General features: G+C 52.1%; 1 protein-coding gene across 8 annotated transcripts in view; it reads right to left on the reverse strand.

Annotated features, from left to right (window-relative positions):
* KCNQ1 (potassium voltage-gated channel subfamily Q member 1) overlaps nt 1–15024 on the reverse strand; it is a 322108-nt gene that overhangs the window by 212769 nt on the left and 94315 nt on the right. The window lies entirely within an intron of this gene.

The following is a 15024-nucleotide window of genomic DNA, read 5'->3' on the forward strand; positions in this document are numbered from 1 at the left end:
TGTAGGTCTACATACTTTCAATAAACAATCAGAAAATGAAATCAAGAAAAAAGTTTCATGTACAAAAATATCAAAAAAGAATAAAGCACAACAATGTAAATGTGCTTCCTGCCACAGACTTAGAAACTTAAAAATGGTTAAAATGGTAAATGTTATTTTAGATATACTTTACCACAATAAAGAAAGAAAAAAATACTCAGAAATAAACTGAGCAGAAGAAATGCAAAACTTGTACTCTGAAAACCACAAAATATTATTGAAATGAAAGATCTAAATAAGTGAAAGACATCCCATGTTCATGGATTGGAAGACAATATTGCCGTGTTGTCAGGACTCCTCCAACCTGATCTACGGACTGAGCACAATACTCACCAGAAGCCCAGCTGAATTCTTTGTACAAATTGACAAGCTGATTCTAAAATTCATATGGAAGTTCCAGTGACCTAGAATAGCCAAAGTCATCTTGAGAAAGAAGAAAGTTGGGGGGGTGGGGTGGGGTGGTTAGACTTCTCAATTTAAAAACTTGCTACAGAGTAATAGCATTCAAAACAGTGTGGTACTGGCTTAAGGTAAGACATTTAGACCAATAGGATAGGATGAGAGTCTAAAAAACAAAGCCTTATATCCATCATCAAGTGATTTTTGTCTTGGGTGCTGAAAGTATTCATGGGGGAAAGAATCACCTCGGGGACAAATGGTGTGCTGGAACAATATGAAAAGAATTAAGTTGGACCACTCCCTTATACCGGGTACAAAAATTAACTCAAACTGGATCAAAGACGAAGATGTAACAAAGCTCTTAGAAGGAAACATTGGGATAGATCTTCACGAACAGATTTGGCCGTGTTTTTTAAGACCTAACACCAAAGGCGTGGGCAACGAGAAAAGATACACTGGACATTATCAAGATCAAAGCTTCGTGCTTTAAAGGACATTCTAAAGAAAGCAACAAGAAACCCACAGATGGGAGAAAATATTTGCAAATCACGTATCTGATAAGGGATTGTGGCTAGAATCTACGAAGAACTCCTACAACTCAAAAATAAAAGGACAAATATTCTCATTTGTAGAAAAGGATGGAGGAGCTGAACAGACGTTTCTTCAAAACAAGATACACAAACGATCAACGGGCACAAGAAAAGATGCTCAACATCGTGAGCCATCAGGGAGATGCAAATCAAAGCCTCAACGAGATGCTCCTTCACCCCTACCCGAATGGCTACGATAAAGATGACAAGGGGTGAGAAATACTAACAAGGGTACGGACAAACAGAAATCCTCACAGGTTGTGGGTTGGAATATAAAATGGCCCATCTGTTTTGGAAAACGGTCTGGCAATCCCTCAAAAACTTAAACATGAGGTTACCACTTGAGGGGCGTCTGGGGGGCTCCGTCGGTTGAGCGTCTGACTTCGGCTCAGGTCATGATCTCACAGCTCGTGGGACTGAGCCCCAAGTCAGGCTCTGTGCTGACAGCTCAGAGCCTGGAGCCTGCTTCAAGTTCTGTGTCTCCCTCTCTTTCTGCCCCTGCCCTGCTCATGCTCGCGCGCGCGCGCGCGCTCTCTCTCTCTCTCTCTCTCTCTCTCTCTCTCTCTCTCAAAAATAAATATAAAAAGGAAGTTACCACCTGAGCAATTCCACTGCTAGGTCTCCCTCCAGGAGACGTGTGAGCCTGTGAACACACAATTCACAACCACATTACGTATAATCGCCAAAAGGTGGAAACGATACAAATGTCCCTCAACCGTGCACGGATGAACAAAATGTGTTTTATCCACATAATGAATACTTTTTACTTTTTAACAACAAAATGGAACGGGGGCACCTCGGTGGCCCAGTCGGTTGAGCGTCCGACTTTGACTCAGGTCATGATCTTGCAGTCCGTGAGTTTGAGCCCCGCGTCGGGCTCGCTGCCGTCAGCCTGTCAGCGCGGAACCCACTTCAGATCCTCTGTCCCCCTCTCTCTGCCTCTCCCCTGCTTGTGTTCTCCCCCACTAAAAAAATTTTAAAAAGACACAATAAAATGGAATACTTTTATGTGCTATAATTTGGGTGAACGAAGATTACATTTTATACAATTCCATTTATTTTTTTAATGTCTATTTTTACTTATTTATTTTTTCTTTTGAGAGAGAGAGAGAATGCATGAGTGAGCAGAAGGGGCACAGAGAGAGGGAGAGAAAGAGAGTCCCAAGCAGGCTCTGTGCTGACACTGGGGCTCCAACTCATGAACCGTGAGATCATGAGTTGGGCTGAAATCAAGGGTCAGACGCTTAACCAACTGAGCCCCCAGGCTCCCTTTATACGATTCCACTTAAACAAATTCTCCAGAGGAGGTAAATCCACGGCCACCACCAGGAAGTAGATGAGAGGGTGTGGGGGCTGGACGTGGGAACAGGGATTAACTCTAAGCGGGCACAGTGGGTCTTACAGTGGGTGGCGGATATTCTAGAAATTTTTTTAATGTTTATTCATTCTTGAGACAGAGACAGAGCATGAACGGGGGAGGGTCAGAGAGAGGGAGACACAGAATCCGAAGCAGGCTCCAGGTTCCAAGCCGTCAGCACGGAGCCCGACACGGGGCTTGAACTCACGGACTGTGAGATCACGACCTGAGCCGAAGTCAGATGCTCAACCAACTGAGTGGGTAGCGGATATTCTAAACCTAAATGGTGGCGATGATTGCGTAAGTCAGTAAGTTTACTGAAATTACATTGCAAATGGGTGAATTTTAGGTACGTAAATTGTACTTCGATAGAGTGGCGTTTTAAAAAGCAAGTTAGAAAAAAGAAATGTGCCGAACTCATTTTCAAATGAGCGAAAAAAACCACATCGAAAGGAGAGAGGAGAACATCACTAATCCAAGCGCTTGGAGACGACAGTATTTGATCAAACGCCCGTGATCTTGAGTGGGAGGAGGCGGGGAATGACAGGCGAACCCTCACCCTCCTCAGCAGGTTTGATGTTACAGCCCACGGACGAGGCAACCAGAACATCCCGGCTTCTCCGCAGGCTGTGCAGGGCCCAGAGTTTGGTTTCCAGTCATTTCCTCCCCTGGGGAAAAGGGGCTCCTTGGAAAATTGGCCGACTCTGGGGCTGGAGCACAGGGTGTATGAAATTAGCCTGACTCTTCTTATACCAGAACATAAAGAAATGCTAAAAAAAAAAAAAGGGGGGGCACCTGGGTGGCTCATTTAAGTGTCCCACTTCAGCTCAGGTCAGGATGTCGTGGTTTGTGGGTTCTAGCCCCGCGTCGGGCTCTGTGCGGATGGCTCGGAGCCTGGAGCTTCTTCACATTCTGTGTCTCCCTCTCTCTTTCTGCCCCTCCCCAGCTCACTCTCTCTCTGTCTCTCTCAAAAATAAATAAACGTTTAAAAAATAAAACAAAACAAAACAGGGGCGCCTGGGTGGCGCAGTCGGTTAAGCGTCCGACTTCAGCCAGGTCACGATCTCGCGGTCCGTGAGTTCGAGCCCCGCATTGGGCTCTGGGCTGATGGCTCAGAGCCTGGAGCCTGTTTCTGATTCTGTGTCTCCCTCTCTCTCTGCCCCTCCCCCGTTCATGCTCTGTCTCTCTCTGTCCCAAAAATAAATAAAAAACGTTGAAAGAAAAAAAAAATAAAACAAAACAAAATAAAATAAAAATAACAATAAAAAGTTGAACTATTGGGGCACCTGGGTGGCTCAGTTGGTTGAGTGTCTAACTTCAGCTCAGGTCATGATCTCACTGTTCGTGCGTTCGAGCCCCGCAACGGGCTCTGTGCCGACAGCTCGGAGCCTGGAGTCTGCTTCAGAGTCTGTGCCTCCCCCTCTCTCTCTGCCCCTCCCCCGCTCACGCTCTGTCTTTCTCTGTCTCTAAAAATAAACATAAAAAAAATGCTAAAAAAAATGTGAGCATGTCCCAAGGACACAGAAGCCAGCTTGAAAAGGCTTCTGTTGGCCAAATCTGGGACAATTTGAATATCAAAATAATTAAGGACACTAAAGAATTATAATAAAAAAATCCACGAGCCCATGCATATAGATAATAAGTCCCAGAAACAGACAGATGGGGGAGAAGGGAGGTTTTCCCACAGAACGACCCGGAGATGTCTTCTCTTGGAATAAATACCATTCTGGCTGGAAGGCAGCTCCTAGGACTTCTGTGGGAGGTGTGCTAGAGCTGAGAGGGCATCAGACAGCATAATCAAGACGGTTCCAGAAAATCTCTGCATCTGAGAGACGTTTTAAAATAGGGAACAGGAAGGGCGCCTGGGTGGCTCAGTCGGTTAAGCGACCGGCTTCGGCTCAGGTCACGATCTCGCGGTCCGTGGGTTTGAGCCCCATGTTGGGCTCTGTGCTGACAGCTCAGAGCCTGGAGCCTGCTTCAGATTCTGTGTCACCCTTTCTGCCCCTTCCCTGCTTGCACTGTCTGTCTCAAAAATAAAATACACATTTAAAAAAAAACTTAAAATAAGGGACCAGATGTGCTCATAGCCTTGCACAGTTTCCCTGTCACTTATCGGTTACAAAGCAAAGTAGGACAAATCTTCGGCGGGTGATTAAAGTCACACCCCATTTCGGGGCAGAGAGAATCAAATGTCCTGGGGTGGGTCACCCCAAGAAGGACACCATGTCGCTGATGGAATGTTCCAGCTGGAAGGCACAACCTGAATCTAACTACAAGGGAAACATCCTGCAAATCCCCAAGAAGCGGCAGGACTGTGGCCCGCAGAAACGCGGACGCCGTAAAAGGCGGAAACTGGAAATGTTCCAGGTTCAAGAAGGCTCCGGAGACAGGACAGCTGATGGCAACATTCACCGCGAACAGCTATGAAGGGCAGGGTCACGTCCACTGGCACCACGGAACGCAGGTGGGTTTGGAGAGAGGGCTGGACCCACGTTTCATGTGCAGGGCGCTGTAAAAGGGGGACTTTTGTTTTTAGGAAAAACACGGCAAACATTTCGGGGCCACGGTCTCCAGAGTGGCCAGCTTACTGTCAAAGGACTCAGAGAACCAGGTACATCAAGGTCCCTACAGAAAGGGGTACGAACGGCAAAACGAATGCGGCAAAATGAACCCTGAGGTATCCCCTTGGCCTAGTGGTCTTCAACTGGAAGCGGTTTTGCCCAGGGGAGACCTTTCTCTGGTCACCACGCTGGCCCCAGAAGAGGCCAGGGAAGCTGAGCCCTCGACAAAGCACGGTCTGGCCCCTGACGTCACTGGTGCTGCAGGGGAGAAAACCCGCTTCGCTCGGCTGACAAGACAGAGCCCTGCCCGGGTGGCCGGTGATAGCCCGCAGGGGTGCCAGGAAGGGAGCCCTCGAAAGTGACCCGGCAACGCCCACGATGTTAATAATGCACCTGATCCTGGGTCAGGGGCTGAGCTGAGTCCCTGCAACTCACACACCGGCACTGTCGACCCCAGAACCTCAGACGTTTGGAGAAGGGCCTTAAAGAGGTCAGTTCCGGGGCGCCTGGGTGGCGCAGTCGGTTAAGCGTCCGACTTCAGCCAGGTCACGATCTCGCGGTCCATGAGTTCGAGCCCCGCGTCGGGCTCTGGGCTGATGGCTCGGAGCCTGGAGCCTGTTTCCGATTCTGTGTCTCCCTCTCTCTCTGCCCCTCCCCCGTTCATGCTCTGTCTCTCTCTCTGTCCCAAAAATAAATAAAACGTTGAAAAAAAAAATTTTTTTAAAAAAAAGAGGTCAGTTCCGACAAGGCTGCTGGTGTGGATCCCACTGCACTATGGCGGGTGTCCCTATACAGGAAACTTGGACAAACGGGGACGCAGAGGAAGGACGGGGGAGGACGTGGCGAGAAGGTGGCCGTCGGCAAGCCCAGGAAAGACGACAGCGTGACCCGAAACCTTTCCGCCTGCAGGATGGGCGAGATGCGTTTCTGTTGCCCAAGCCACCCAGTCTGCAGTCTTTTGTTATGGAAGTTTCTAGCAAACTAATGCATCCTGGAACGAAGGAGAGACTTCAGGCTGCAGGCTGAATGCCCCAGCAAGGAGGTGCACCGCGTACAGCTGAGCGGGAAAGGCGAGACAGCATGTGGGACGTGATCCCGTGAGTTCGGAAATCCGTGACGAGCCCGTTTACAGCACGAGCCCTGGGAGGGCAATACAACCTTAAAAGAAAAACCAGCCCCAGGATCTGTGGGGTGAGAAGCTGGGTGGAGAGAGAGTGGGCGCCCGGGAGAGGGGTTCCGGGTGGGAGGCCAGAGGCACCAGGAAGCTGGCCACACACAGGCCCCGGGGCGGGTGGCGGGGTGGGGCACTCGCGTGTTCTAACTCGCTTGGTCAACACAACAACCCCGCAAGGGTCCCCATTTCGCGGATTCAGAAACCGAGGCTGGGAGAAGGCAGTGGTCACCTGCCTTCTCAGGGTCACCCAAGAGAAAATGGCAGAACTTCCTTCGGCCCCAGGAAGGCCGGCCGTCAGGTTGTACTCAGAGCCACTCCCCGAATCTGCCACTCGACTTTTAAGGACAAAACTGTTAAAGGAAGGATTAATTTTCCTGCCGCGGAATTTGGCACTGGATTTAAAAATAATAATGCTAGGGGCACCCGGGTGCCCGGGTGGCTCAGTGGGTTAAGCATCCGACTCTTGACTTCAGCTCAGGTCGTGACCTCACGGTTTGTGAGTCTGAGCCCCACACGGGGCCCTGTGCTGATGGAGCGGAGCCGGCTTGGGATCCTCTCTCTCTCTCTGCCCCTCCCCTGCTCATGCTATCGCTTTCAAAATAAATAAACTTAAAAAATAGTAGTGATAATAAGGAAAGGTGGGGCAGATCTGAACGATGCTATGGACACATCCACGCGCGTGTGTGCGCGCGATCCATCGCAACGTACGTGTTATCTGTCTGAGCACACAAATAAAACTCTGTTTTACAAACAGAGCATATAACCTTAACAAGTCCAAGGAACATTTACAAAAGCAATGCTTTTATGTTTGCCCTTGGACACAAAGAGAATCTTCACTTAGTAAAAGCAAATACTTTGCAGCCCACGTCCTCTCACTGTAAGGCTGTTAAGTTAGAAATAACAGAGATAAAACGTGTTCTGCTTCAAAAGCAGGAAAACATTTCTTTAGACCAAAGAGAAAGTCAAAACGTAAAGGCGACCAAGAACGCGACGAAAAGGAACGCATTTCACAGTAAGATCTACGTCACAGCTAACGCTGCCATCAGAGAAAATATATGTAACTTCTAAAACGCCTCGTAGAAGAAAGACTTTAGATACACTAGGTGCGAGTCTCACTCAAGTTTTTAAAAAAGTGAATAATCAGGGGCGCCTGGGTGGCTCAGTCGGTTAAGCGGCCGACTTCGGCTCAGGTCACGATCTTGCACTCTGTGAGTTCGAGCCCCATGTCGGGCTCTGTGCTGACAGCTCAGAGCCTGGAGCCTGTTTCAGATTCTGTGTCTCCCTCTCTCTGACCCTCCCCCGTTCATGCTCTGTCTCTCCCTGTCTCAAAAATAAATAAACGTTAAAAAAAAAAAAAAAAAAAAAAGTGAATAATCAGGAAGAGGGGATACATAGATATAGAAGCCCAAGTTGGGGAACGAGAAAACAAAAACAGTGAAATGGTAGTTTTCGGCTAAGAAAGTAAATATTATATATTATATATATTAAATATTATATTATTATTATAAAGATTAATAATAGAATATAAACAATACATGTTATAAATATATTCTATATGATACATGCTGTTGTGTATAAATATGTATAATATGAATAATGTATAACAAATATAATGTTAAATATATAATTAAATATTATATACATAATATAAAAAATATATATATATATGCATATATATATACACACACATAAAGCAGATAAATGTCTCATGAGCTTAGAGGGGAAAAAAGGCAAAACTCAAAGCTCAGGCAAGAAACAAAGAGCTGATAGAGACAGAAGAACTCAACTCACTAGAAGTAACTCGCCACCAAGAGGCAACATAATTGAAACCCTTGAGGATTAAAGAGCAATGAATAAATTACCTCCAAAGAGGCAGCACATTTATTTAGAACAAATTACCATAAAGCAGACTTTTAAAAAGAAATTAAAGATCTCCTTGAGCACACGTACCAGCCCAGATGGTTTTACAACTTCGCTGCGCTGCTGAGCCCCTGGAGAAGGGGACTCCGGCGCTGTTTTCCGACGGGTGTGGGACGCGCGACAAGGTGGGCGGGTCTCCCCGGTGCAGACACTGCGTCCGCACAGACGTGGTGGCAGACGGCCTCCCCTTCTGAGCCTGAGGTACAGTCGCCCCCCGCGATCAGCCGTCGGGGGAGGGGGGCACGCCGCGTACACGTCTCGAATTTTCACGGCAGTGGCCCTTTTTGTCCCCGTAGAGCCTCTATCCGTTTATCCGCCCAACGTGGTGACTCAGCTTGAGGGTTCGCGCGTGCCTGGCCCACGAGGCTCCTCACTCTTCAAAGGCTCGATAGATGAATACAGCTCCCGTCGCGTCAATTTACATTTCTGTGATCGCCACTGAGGTTACTGGCATCTGTTCATTGGTAAGAATCTCGGGATCCCTCTTCTCCAGACCTGTTTTTATAGCTTTTATCCTTTCGTCTTCATGACCCACAGAGCTTCCTGGTATCTGGGTGAAATTAGCCCCACGTGTACAATATGAGCCGCAACTATTTTCTCCAGATCATCATTGAAGAAATGGTTTTGGATTTTGTTTTTGCTCTGCACCACATTTTTATTTTACGTTTTCACTGAAGCGTGCCGGACACACAACAAAGTGGCCGTGTTTAGAGCGTGCCGCTCGGTGACTTTTGACACGCGACAACGTCATCACAGTCGAGATCGTGAACACACCCATCGGCCCCAGGCCTCCCTGTGCCCTTCTCCTCCTCCCAACCCAATCGCGCCCACACACACCTGCTGGCCTCGTGGTCCCAGACCAGTCTGCCCTTCCCGGGCCTTCACACAGACAGAATAAGCAACATGTACTCTTTCCTTTTCTTCCTTCCTCTCTTTCTCTCTCTCTCTCTCTCTTTCTCTCTCCCTGCCCCCCCTTCCCCTTGCCCTTCCTTCCTTCCTTCTTTCCTTCCCCTTCCTTCCTTCCTTCCTTCCTTCCTTCCTTCCTTCCTTCCTTCCTTCCTTCTTTCCTTCCCCTTCCTTCCTTCCTCTTCCTTCCTCCCTTCCTTCCTCTTCCTTCCTTCCTCTTCCTTCCTTCCTCTTCCTTCCTTCCTCTTCCTTCCTTCCTTCCTTCCTTCCTTCCTTCCTCTTCCTTCCTCTTCCTTCCTTCCTTCCTTCCCCTTCCTTCCTTCCCCTTCCTTCCTTCCTCTTCCTTCCTTCCTCTTCCTTCCTTCCTTCCTCCTTCCTTCCTTCCTCTTCCTTCCTTCCTCTTCCTTCCTTCCTCTTCCTTCCTTCCTTCCTCTTCCTTCCTTCCTTCCTTCCTTCCTCTTCCTTCCTTCCTTTCTCTTCCTTCCTTCCTTCCTCTTCCTTCCTTCCTTCCCCTTCCTTCCTTCCTTCCTTCCTCTTCCTTCCTTCCTTCCTCTTCCTTCCTTCCTTCCTCTTCCTTCCTTCCTCTTCCTTCCTTCCTTCCTTCCTTCCTTCCTTCCTTCCTCTTCTTTCCTTCCTTCCTTCCTTCCTTCCTTCCTTCCTTCCTCTTCTTTCCTTCCTTCCTTCCTCTTCCTTCCTTCCTTTCTCTTCCTTCCTTCCTTCCTTCCTTCCTTCCTTCCCCTTCCTTCCTTCCTTCCTTCCCCTTCCTTCCTTCCCCTTCCTTCCTTCCCCTTCCTTCCTTCCTTCCTTCCTTCCTCTTCCTTCCTTCCTCTTCCTTCCTTCCTTCCTTCCTTCCTTCCTTCCTTCCTCTTCTTTCCTTCCTTCCTTCCTTCCTTCCTTCCTTCCTTCCTTCCTTCCTTCCTCTTCTTTCCTTCCTTCCTTCCTCTTCCTTCCTTCCTTTCTCTTCCTTCCTTCCTTCCTTCCTTCCTTCCTTCCTTCCTTCCCCTTCCTTCCTTCCTTCCTTCCCCTTCCTTCCTTCCCCTTCCTTCCTTCCCCTTCCTTCCTTCCTTCCTTCCTTCCTCTTCCTTCCTTCCTCTTCCTTCCTTCCTCTTCCTTCCTTCCTTCCTCTTCCTTCCTTCCTTCCTCCTTCCTTCCTTCGTCTTCCTTCCTTCCTTCCTCCTTCCTTCCTTCCTCTTCCTTCCTTCCTTCCTTCCTTCCTTCCTTCCTTCCTCTTCCTTCCTTCCTTTCTCTTCCTTCCTTCCTTCCTTCCTTCCTTCCTTCCTTCCTTCCTCTTCCTTCCTTCCTCTTCCTTCCTTCCTTTCTCTTCCTTCCTTCCTTCCTTCCTTCCTCTTCTTTCCTTCCTTCCTTCCTTCCTTCCTCTTCTTTCCTTCCTTCCTTCCTCTTCCTTCCTTCCTTTCTCTTCCTTCCTTCCTTCCTTCCTTCCTTCCTTCCTTCCCCTTCCTTCCTTCCCCTTCCTTCCTTCCTTCCCCTTCCTTCCTTCCCCTTCCTTCCTTCCTTCCTTCCTTCCTTCCTTCCTTCCTCTTCCTTCCTTCCTCTTCCTTCCTTCCTTCCCCTTCCTTCCTTCCTTCCTCTTCCTTCCTTCCTCTTCCTTCCTTCCTTCCTTCCTCCTTCCTTCCTTCCTTCCTTCCTTCCCCTTCCTTCCTTCCTTCCTTCCTTCCTTCCTTCCCCTTCCTTCCTTCCTTCCCCTTCCTTCCTTCCCCTTCCTTCCTTCCTTCCTTCCTTCCTCTTCCTTCCTTCCTCTTCCTTCCTTCCTTCCCCTTCCTTCCTTCCTTCCTTCCTTCCTCTTCCTTCCTTCCTCTTCCTTCCTTCCTTCCTTCCTCCTTCCTTCCTTCCTTCCTTCCTTCCTTCCCCTTCCTTCCTTCCTTCCTTCCTTCCTTCCTTCCTTCCTTCCAGTCTGGCTTCTTTCACTCACCATCATTATTCTGGCATTTATCCAGGCCGGTGTGTATACTCATGGCTCGTTCTTTCTGATTTCTGAGGACTACTTCACTGTGTGGGCTAAACCACGAGGGGTATCTGCACTGGTGATATTCCACGTCCAAGCGTCCGTATGCACATCTGCTCTCTGTTCTTTTTCCTCCTGGATGCTCATTCAGGAACGGAATGGCTGGATAATACGGCAGGTGCACACATAATGTTCTCAGAAACTTGCAGCCTGTTCTCTAGAGCAGCTGTGCCGTTCGAGTGTCCAGCGGGAGCGCGTGAAGGGCTCGGTGCCCGCGTCCTGGGCAGCACTCGTGTGAGTGATGGAAGCTTCCCTCGTGAAACCACGACACGCGGTAAAACGTTCTTAATTGTAGCCAATATAATTGCGTAGTAACACCTCATTGTGGTTTTAGTTTGCGTTTCCCTAATAACTGATGGTGCTGAATATAGCCTCACGTGCTTATCTGTACATCTTCTTGGTGAATGTTCAAACCCAACCTGCTTTTCATATAAATCTTGAAATTTGTTTAGATGTTTATTTATTTATTTTGAGAGACAGAGCGTGAGTGGGGGGGGGCAGACAGAGAGGGAGACACAGAATCCGAAGCGGGCTCCAGGCTCCGAGCCGTCAGCACAGGGCCCGACGCGGGGCTCGAACTCGTCAACCGCGAGATCGTGACCTGAGCCGACGTCGGACGCTCCACCGACTGAGCCACCCAGGCGCCCCAGGATGCCATGTTTTCGATGTTACCATAAATGCTGTCGACCTCAGATTACGGGCTGCCGGAACACAGATGTAGACGTGACGTTTGAGTGTTGACCCGGCTCCACTCACGTGCTCCTTCCCAGCCTGGGCGCCCGGGGTTTCCGCCTCTGGACCGTCCGCCCGGGATTTCTGCTTCTGGACCGTCCTGCAGGCTAGAACCTCCAGGCTGAGGCGGAGCAGAACTGATAAGAGCAGGCATCCTCGCCCAGATCCCGACTGCAGGGGACAGCAGCCCGTCTTTCCTCGCTACGTGTGTCAGCTGCAGCTGACTCGGGGTGGTCTTTACCGAGACCCTCCCTCTCTTCTATCGACAGAGAGCCATTATAGTGAACGGCCAACCCGAACCCCGGTGCGGGGGCCAGGAGGGGGCCCCAAACGAGGACCTTCTCCTCCAACCCAGGTGAGGCCGCCCCGGAAGCCACAGAAGCCCGGTGCCCGGCCTCATCCTCAGGCTCACAGGGACAGCGCCCAGAGTAACCTGGGGACTCGTTACGGACACGCCCCCCGGGCCTCCCCGCACACCCTGCGACCTGAAATCTCAGTGGGGGCAGCCCAGGTCTGTGTTAAAACTCTCCTCGTGACTCAAGGGACCCCCCAGGGAAGTTCCAACCCAGAGTGTCACCGTCCAGCCCTCTGCTGTTGAGGAGCTCAGGGCTTCCCTTGCTGGGGACACTCTGTCGCCAGGACGAGGACCTGGATTTCGGCAACGAGTAGACCTGGTTTTGTCAAAGACCTCTCTCTACGAACTCCCAAACGAGCTTGCTGGAACGAGCAAACGTCTGCTATGGGCTCCACGGGGGGCGTCCCCAAGGGCCAGGAGTGAAGCCGCCTCTGGAACGGTGGCCGTGTGCGGGCAGCACGGCGTCCGCTCACGCCAGGAGCCACGGTGTGGACTGGATGAGGGACGGGGGGAGGGTGCACTCAAATGACACGCACAAAGCGTGTGACAGAAGCCAGCGAACCAGCCCGCGCACTGGCAAATGTGGAGAAAAATGAAAATTCGTTGGTGTTGGCCTGTTTTCTCGGAATAAAAGTAAAAAGCCTCCCCCTGATACGTGGGGACAGGCTCGTTCTGACAAGAGGCTGGGTTTGCATTGACCCCTCACGGTCGTCTAGAAAACCCCGTGCCTATAAACCCGCACCACAAACGTTCTGCACAGGTTCACGGGGTCACCCTGCGCAAGGGACAGCTTCTCCAGAGAGGCGTCCCCTCAACAGGGTGCACGGGGGGGGCCCCACGAGAAGGAGCCCACGCTTACAGACCCACAGGGAAACAAGCCATCGTGAGAAAAAGTTGGGGGAGCCACAGGGAGCAGAGTTAGACTCTCCGAGAACCGCGGATGGTGACGTGACGTCACCCTGGTGACGGAATGAGTGTGTTCAAATGACTCGGAAATTCCAAGTTGTAAGTCATGAGGAAGACACAGGCCAAGCAGATGACGCCCTCACCCGCGGAGGCGCAGAAGTAACGGAAACTAACATCTCGGCGGGTGGATTAACCCGTGGGTTAGACACAGCGGCACAGTTAGCAAACTGGAAGGAAGCTGCTAGAATGTGGTGCAGGGAGACTGAGCAGGAAAATAGCAGAGACGGCCCGGGAGGCCAGGACGCGGGGGTCAGGCAGGCGTTTCGGGGGCAGGTCAGAGCACTTAGGAGAGGCGGTAACCTGTGACGGGACCGTGCTAACTTTCCACACCGGATGAAAGACACAAACCCGCAGGTTTGTCACAGCAGCAAACCACAGCGGGACGAACAGAGATAATGCGCCGCCCCGGGTCACCGTCCTGGAACTACCCAGCACCGACGTCCAAGGGAAGGCCCTCGAAGTCTCCAGAGGGGGCCGGGCCACTCCCGAGGGCGGCCGCACAGCTGGACAACGCGCCTGCCGAGCGTTCACGGAGAATACGTATCTCAACCCGGAACCTTCCCCCAGCTAGACCCCCATCCGACAGCAAAGTCGGAACACGGAGGCTCGGGGCAAAGACCGGGTTGACCCCCAACAGACGGTCACTGAAGGAACCGCCGAAGGGCCTTCAGGAAGAAGGATGCTAAACCCCGAGACGGAATCCAGCGGATGTGCTGGTAAATATCGGCAAGTGTCCACGAACCCAGCAAGCGACGGATTCAGGGGATTCACAAGGCAACAAGGGCAACACACGGGGCAGGGGCGGCGTGTGAGGGGGGTGCCGACTGCGTCCCCCGAATTGGGCTCGTGAGCGGCAGGCCCCACGCAGGCTGGGGACTCGGTCGGCTCTGACCACCTTGAGACGGAAGTGAGGGTGCCCCCAGGCTGCCCGGGTCTACGGGAGCTCCTCCCGCTGGCCTTGACTCCTCTGACCCCCGGCCCCCCAGCCACCACGTCACTCCAGGCGCTGGCCCGGCCCGAGGCTTGTCCTGCCCTGTCCCCATCCGTGCCATTCCTGGGCGAGCCTCAGAGGGCACAGGGCTGCCCGCAGCCACGCCTGCCCCGTGGACTCCCAGCGCCCGTCCGACACCCGCAGGCTCCTGGGCACCGCTCCCGTCTTAGGAAGGAGGGTCAGCACGGCAGGAGCCCACGTGGGCCTCTCCACAGGAGGGAGGCCCCACACCCACCACACCTGAGGTGTGCAGGTGGCGGGCCGGGGGCGGGGGTGGGGGTGTGACGACGTGATCCCGCCCAGAAGCGCGACTGTCCCCCCCACAGCAACTCCATCACAGCCGCTGGTCCTTCCTTCCCTTCCCCGGCCAGCCGTACTCAGCATTAACACCACCTCCTCCAGGAAGCCTGCGGGCCCAACCAGGCCGAGCGGGGGGCTCGTGCCCCAGACGCCCGCGCGTCTTCCTCCCTGATGCCAAGGCCCGCCTCGCCCCGGGGCCTCACCCTCACGCGCACGGAGCAGGGTCCTGACGACCAGGACAGCGTGAGCAGCCGGGGGCTGGAACCTGCATGAGAAATGCGGACGGGAGCCTGGAGGGCGGGGTGTGCAGGGGTGCGGCACGAGGCTCGGGCGCCAGGCCTCGGTGCGGCCGGTGGGGGAGGGTGGGGTACTCAGCGTGGCTGCTTGCGCCCTGCCATGTGGGGGCTGGGGCTGCGGGCCCTGGCCGGGATGAGGCCCCCTCTCCCCCGACCAGGGCTCTCGAGAGCCCCGGGTACCGCCCGGAGGCTGGGGGCCACTCGGGGCCCACAGCGGAGGCCCCAGAAACACAGCGGCTCCGGGCTGGGCTGACTCGTGCTGGCGGGAAAGGAAAACTCCCTGCAAAAGCACCCCACAAAGGGTGCCTGACTGTCCCTGCACTCGTGCCTCATTAACATTCTGCAGGCGGCACTGGGCACTTATTAACAGCAAGAAGGCTGAATGGACAGTTCCACACTCAGCAAACAGCACGAG

The sequence above is a fragment of the Lynx rufus genome, unplaced genomic scaffold (genome assembly GCF_022079265.1).
Source record: "Lynx rufus isolate CCGP_SWC_20201006 ecotype Redwood Valley unplaced genomic scaffold, mLynRuf1.p SCAF_9, whole genome shotgun sequence".
Taxonomy (NCBI): domain Eukaryota; kingdom Metazoa; phylum Chordata; class Mammalia; order Carnivora; family Felidae; genus Lynx; species Lynx rufus.